This window comes from Salvelinus fontinalis, chromosome 25, assembly GCF_029448725.1.
Source record: "Salvelinus fontinalis isolate EN_2023a chromosome 25, ASM2944872v1, whole genome shotgun sequence".
Lineage (NCBI taxonomy): Eukaryota > Metazoa > Chordata > Actinopteri > Salmoniformes > Salmonidae > Salvelinus > Salvelinus fontinalis.
In genome coordinates, this window is record NC_074689.1 from 11425907 (window position 1) to 11432729 (window position 6823).

At 40.3% G+C, this 6823-nt stretch overlaps 1 protein-coding gene across 1 annotated transcript in view; it reads right to left on the bottom strand.

Moving 5' to 3' along the window:
• Positions 1–5670, bottom strand: part of jcada (junctional cadherin 5 associated a) — a 33973-nt gene extending 28303 nt beyond the window's left edge. Inside the window, exon 1 of the mRNA XM_055881285.1 lies at positions 5551–5670. The gene's annotated coding sequence lies outside the window, so the exon portion shown is untranslated. The remainder of the gene's footprint in view (positions 1–5550) is intronic.
• Positions 5671–6823: the final 1153 nt, after the last annotated feature.

The window sequence follows — 6823 nt, forward strand, 5'->3', positions numbered from 1 at the left end:
TCTCATGGTCATTAGTTCTCATCAAGGTTCTTGGGGCTACCTTGGGATGACCGAGGCATGGTTTATCAGACCGAACCACTGTGATCAAAGGATTAACACACCGCAGTACACTAGCACGATGCTAATCAGGTATGGACAGACTTGGCAGGCAGCTGAACACTTCGATGGAGGGGGAAGAAATGTGAAAGAATCAAAAGTTATGGGACAAAAAGTCCAGAACTCCAAATTAGATGACTGATATCTTACTCTCTGATAAGGCAAAATCTGTATCAGCTGCTATTTTATGAACTAGTCGATAACGTCCTTAAAAAAAAACAGTACAGGTCAACAGACCTAAAGGTTGATAAGAATTGTACAGTGCATAAAAAGTTTGGAATAAGATATGGTGCATTCATGCCTAACATTATTCAATGTCTGTAAAGAATAGGTCTGTTTTATCGTCTAGTACCAGGAAGTCTCTCTGGCTAACTGACTTACGGCTGTTTAAGCTAAGTGATGGAAGCTGAATTGGTACAGTATGAGTCACTTAGCCAGGATACATCCATGCAACGCCTCTAGAGCGCTGTGGCTGTGTTGACCAGCCCTTTCCTTTCCTCTCCTGTAGTACTGACGGAATTAACGAGCCTCTTCCCTCTTTACACCCACACGCCAGGGGCATCCAACTGGCTTTACGTTCTTACAACAACCCTGCCAAAGGAGGGTATGGGTCAAAACACGCACACAAACACTCTCTCTCACGCACGGGTGCACACACACTCTTTCTCTCTCTCTTTGACACACACACACACACACACACACACACACACACACACACACACACACACACACACACACACACACACACACACTCACCCCAGAGATAGCAAACCCCAGAGCTAAAACTTGTCAAGGAGTTTCAACCTCTCTATTTAAATGTCCAGTGTCGGTTCTCCTTTGGAAACTACAGTAGTGGACCAAAACAAAGTGTCAATCTAAGAATGCCAGAGTCATAACCTTGAAATAACATTACAACAAATGTTACAGAGGCTGTCGCAGCTAACATAACCTCTCACACAGTGCCCGTCGGTTGAGGATCTGTCCTCTGCCTAGTCAATGCAAAGTCCTTTGTAGTCTACTGCTTCATCTAAATGTTGTAAAACCAGGGGCTCTGAAGCTTTGCAGCCTACTGGTTCTTCTAAATGAATAAACAGCTAAATACTGAACAAACTAATATTGTCTAATAGAAATCCACAGGACTAGACTACAGTACTGTTCTCATGCAACTTCTTAGCCCTGCAAGGCCACACCTACAATGCGTCCCAAATGGCACCCTATTCCCTATATAGTGCACTACTTTTGATCAGGGCACATAGGCCTCTGGTCAAAAGTAATGCACTATGTAGGTAATTGGGCGCCATTTGGGACGCACACCTAGGCTTAAATGAATCCAATAAGAAGAGTGAGTTCAGACAGAGGAATTACGCTGCAGGCTGAGTTCCGATAACTACACTAATCAACCTAAAACATAGGCCTACAAAGACTGACTATGGTCATCTTATAGCAAGATATAGGCTTGCATCCTAAACGGCACCCTATTCCCATAAAACTCTGGTCAAAAGTAGTGCACTATATAGGGAATAGGGCGCCATTTGGGATGAAACTCGTAAAAATGCAATGTTGCTTGAGAGCACTGCAAAACACAGTAATGTCTGCATCATAATGACCTTTGTTTTGGATTCCTGAACTTCCAGTTGAACTGGCCAACTGAACCACAGGTCTCTGGTCTCTAGTCTAGACATCTGCCCTCTAGAGGACCCTGAGTGAAAGGTCAAGAAAAAGACAGCTGGCTTTCAACACGCCTCTGACTTCAGAAGCAAACCAGTCTAATATGTTAATACCCTCCAGCTGAATGTCTTTCATTTTCATAGAGTGTAGGTCTATGTCTGTGTTTAGTATTATTTATGACACAGTGTAGACTACACTGTTTCAACTTAGATTTTCTGTCTGGTAACTCCAGTCTAAAACCATATTGAAAGGACTAGCTAGCACTCAGTGAGAGACTATGATTATTAATACACTATCAGAATGCTAAACTATTTACAGAGGCATGTGTTACTGTTAGCCGTCATTATTAGTGTTTTCCAGGAAGGATACTTTCTCTCCACGTAATTCAAGATAAGTGACGCCTGGCAAAACTCTTCCTCTTTTCCTTCCTTTCGACGCCACTCCTCTCACTAAAGGTTATGTTGAGTTCTCCTCTGAGGTGACACAAAACAGACCCAGTAAGTGGGAATAAGTGTGTGTGGGGGGGGGGGGGGGGGGGGGGGTTAAGTTTTCATACAGCACCAATTAACAGAACGAGCCATGGGCTAGCCTAACTGTAATGTCAGAATAAAGTGAAACTAGACATAGCATGTTGAATTCTTTGTGCAATACTCATCATGACCCTCTCAAGATACATTGCCTATCACCATATTGCTATGTTTTTGTTTATTAACAAGAGGATGACAAATACAAACTGACCTTTTGGTGTTCCTACAGGCAGATTAACTAACAAGCAGTATCCGACTACAATGAATGTAATAAATGGAGAAGCCTATACTAGCCTAGTTAGTTGACCTTGACCATTCATCACACCAGTTGTTGACCTCTTCCTCGTGCCTTATCACTATAGCCATACACTGTAAAAAAATTTTTTTAAATAAACTGTTTCAACTAATTATTATTAAGTATATGGTTCCACAGTGTTTTTTTTGTTTACTCAACTTTTTGGTCCATGTGTTACCTGAACCTTCAAAAAAAGTGTTGGCCCAAAATTATGTCAACTTAAAATGATGTGTTTGCGCAACTTGTCTGATATCTGATATGTTCATTTACATTATAAATTCTAATTACCCCCCCCCCCCAAAAAAAGTATGTGAAACTATTTATACACACATAGTGCTTTTAACATACAATGTTTCCAACTTAAATATTTGACACACGTTGACATTGTGCATGTTCATTTATACAGAAATTATATTTCAACATGTCCTCACCTGGGATTTGAACTAACAACCTCTTGGTTCATGGCATTCCGAGCTCCTGCTATACCACCATGTCTGTGCCAATTATTAGTTAGTCTGACTATTTTCTAATCATTGGTTTAATTGATTTATTTCAGCAATTTTTGATTTTTCTCTATAGTTGTCTAATGTTGGTGGGACATGTTTTAATCCCTAATCACTATGATAAATACAATAAATTGAGTGTGCTTTTAACAGAGCTGAGTGCAAAGTGTAGCAATACAGGTGAAATCAGTCATTGACACAGACATGGTGGCATAGCAGGAAGATTGGAATGCCATGAACCAGGGTCGGCTCCAGGCATAAGCAACATAAGGAACTCAATCGGGGTCTCAACTTACTTTTGAGAATTAGAATAGTAGAATAGACATGGTGCAAGTTAGAAATTTGGTTGTACATCAGCAGGTTATCTTGTTTTGTCAGCCACTGAACTTGTAGTAATCATGGCCGAATACCGAATGGGCACGCAGGGTCCTTGCATCATGGGGAAATGTGTATAACTGCAGGAAATTTGATTTAAAACTGCCATAAAATTATCTCAACCTTATGGCAAAATGGGTAGAATTGCAAGAAATTAGCTTCAAACCTACAATAATTTATCTTGGTCCCATGGCAAAATGTGTAGAATCAAATTAAATTTGCTATAAAATTGCAAAACGTTCTATGCCCCATGGCAAAATGGGTAGAATTGCAGGAAATTAGCTTTAAAACTGCAAAAATGTCTCTGTGCCCCATGGCAAAATGAATAGAGTTGCATGAAATTTGGTATATAAAATTGTGCACAAAAAATGTGCCACATGGCAAAATGTGTAGTAGAATTGGAGGAAATTAGCTTTAAAAGTGCAAGAATGTCTCTCTGACCCATGGCAAAATTAGTATAATTTCATGAAATGTGTTATAAAATTGCTAAATGTTCTGTGTAGAACTGCAGAAAACTTCCTTTAAAAATGCTAAATGTTCTCTGTGACCCATTGCAAAACGTGTATAATTTAAAACGTACATTTTCTCTCTCTGCCGTCAAGAGGGGGGCCACCATTCTTTGGGGCCTGCTTGGTTGGGGGGCCGCTTAGGGCCTTTTGTGAGTTTAAATCCCTGGTGAAGACATCTACAGTATATTAACTACTGTATAAATGAACATGCACAATGTAATTATGTATGTCTATGTGTGCCAAATATGTATGTTGAAAACAGTGTATGTTAAAAGCAGTGTGTGTGATAAGATGCCCAAATAATCATTTCTAGATTAATGAACATATGAGACCATTTGAGCAAACTGAATTTTTACTGAATTTTCTCAAGTTTGAGCTAAATTTGGGCCGTTTTTTTTTGTTCAGGTAAAACATCAACCGAAAAGTTAAGTAAACAAAATAATAATAATGTGAAACCAGTTACTTAATAATAATTAGTTGAAACAACTTCCCGCCGATTTCACACTTCAGTACGCTCAGACTGTCTGCCTCCTGTGTCAACACAATCAGGGACATTTCACACACACACACAACTGGTAACCTACACTTCTGAGTAGGCCAATGTCTAACTAGTCTAATAATATGTTTTTTAAAATCTAAACGGTTGTATTAATGCACCAGAATAACATTATAATAGAAGTACTTGAAAAGTTATCCAAGTTCGACCAAATGGGGCAAACGTAAGATGATTGGTGATTTGACCTCAGACATGTGATTGAGAAGATGCTGCAGGTGCGACAGTGTGACACACATCAAAGCCAGCCGCATAAACTTGACAGACCAAACCATGCCATTGCTGGGTCATTGATATTCTCACTGCGAATTGTTGTTGATGGTTACAAATATTTAAAATATAACTGCCCTATGTAGCAAGATTGAAGGCGTTCAAAGCTGTAACGTTAGTTCTAATCTGTGCCGTTACCAAATTGAACATTTGCTTGATAACTGTGATATGCCAATGCAATTTGGATACTGATTGCCACTACGTTTGTCTAACCTTCAGCAAGCTATTGATAGCTGGACTGGGTACATTGTAAACCCGCGAAATGTTAGCAAAATGTTGAATAATAACTAGCTTGCTAGCTAGCTAGGTCTGAAGTGCAGTTGCAGGTAACCTTCAGCGAGTCCAGCTAGCACTCTATATTGAAGTAAATAAATGTGTAAACGGTCATTCCGTTCGTCCATTCTCCTAACATTACCGTATCTTATATTCTTGACTTCCCATTTTTTACCACATACGGTGACCTATCTATTGTGAAAAATGCTAGCAATTGCAGCAGATATGAAGATCACCCAGCCAGGCTTTAAGTTGAGGCACCGTTTGCAGATGCGCCTCTCTCTCTCTGCCTCTGCTCTGTTTACTTCATACCAGCAGCATTCTTCAACCTCTCCCTCAGCCGAATATGCCTCCAGCGGACACAGCCTTCACTCGATATCCTATCAGATCTGTCGTTTTCTTGTATTAGTCTATATTTCACACATAGGCTACCACTATCATCACCCTGAAATTACGCACTGTATAGACACTTCTTTTTTACCTGGGAGATGCGTCGGTCGCGTTATCGTCTGGCAGGCTATAGTTCCCTGCGTTCAGTGTCTGCGGCCGAGAGAGCTCTGTGCTGTACTGTGCTGGGCATTTGCTTAGCATGCCTTTTCGGGGCGGCAACTGGAGGGACGCAGGAGCAGCAGCTCTCCTCAACGCGCCCTGATTAGCGACAGAAGGAATACAGTATGCTTTTTTTCAGCAGTGGCGCTGCTGGATGATTTTGTATTGAATGGATGGCCCTGAATTTATTGACCTACTGTGCCCCTCATATTTTCTTTTTTCAATTAGTTTGCTACAAAGTGAGATCATGATAGTAGCCTAAACAGTACATTTTTATTTTAGCCCTTATTTAACCAGGTAAGTCAATATCTAAAGCCATCTGCCATGGAGTTAGGTAACAAAAAGTAGGCTAATGAAACCTTTCAATTAACGCACGCACACACATTTCTGACAAAATACAGTAGGACTACACCCGCAACCCCGCATCGATACACACTAAACACACATACGAGAATGTTTTCCTTGCTGAATGTTCACAGGTGGAGAGAGTTGTTCTCTTTTTTGCACCACTTAAAAGAACAGAGAAACCAAATGACCTCCATAATATTGACACAGATGTTGCATATAACTGAATCCCCGAAAACTGAGGGGGGGAAACTGGTATTTTCTGGCTGCCTCAACCTGTGTATTCCCACAACGGAAATCATTCCAGTAGTATAACGTCCGTGATTCACCCATTCTAACGTTTCAATATAGGTCTATTCCCTAATTTATTTGTAATGGCCACTCTACCTGCTGACCCAACAATATGCTCATGTTTACAGAGGTTGTATACAAAATGGCACTTTATGGGCCCTTGTCAAAAGTAGTTCACTATAGGGAGTAGGGTGCCATTTGGGAAAGAACCAGAGAGTCCGACTTAACTTCAAATTACCAACTTGATGTTTATCTGCTTCCTCTAAAGCTAGTCATTGTTTCAGTCTGTGCCCAATGTCCCATAGTCATCTCCTGCAGGCCATTATATGTAAGAACAACATTCACGGAAAGTCGTAGTGTGTGTGTGTGTGTCTGTGTGTGTGTGTAATGAACGACCATCCAGTCTCAATGGTCTCTACTGTAGTACCATTCAAAAGTTTGGACACACCTATTCATTCAAGGGTTTAACTTTATTTGTACTATTATTCTGCATTGTAGAATAATAGTGAAGACATCAAAACTATGAAATAACACATATGGTATCATGTAGTAACCAAAAAAGTGTTAAA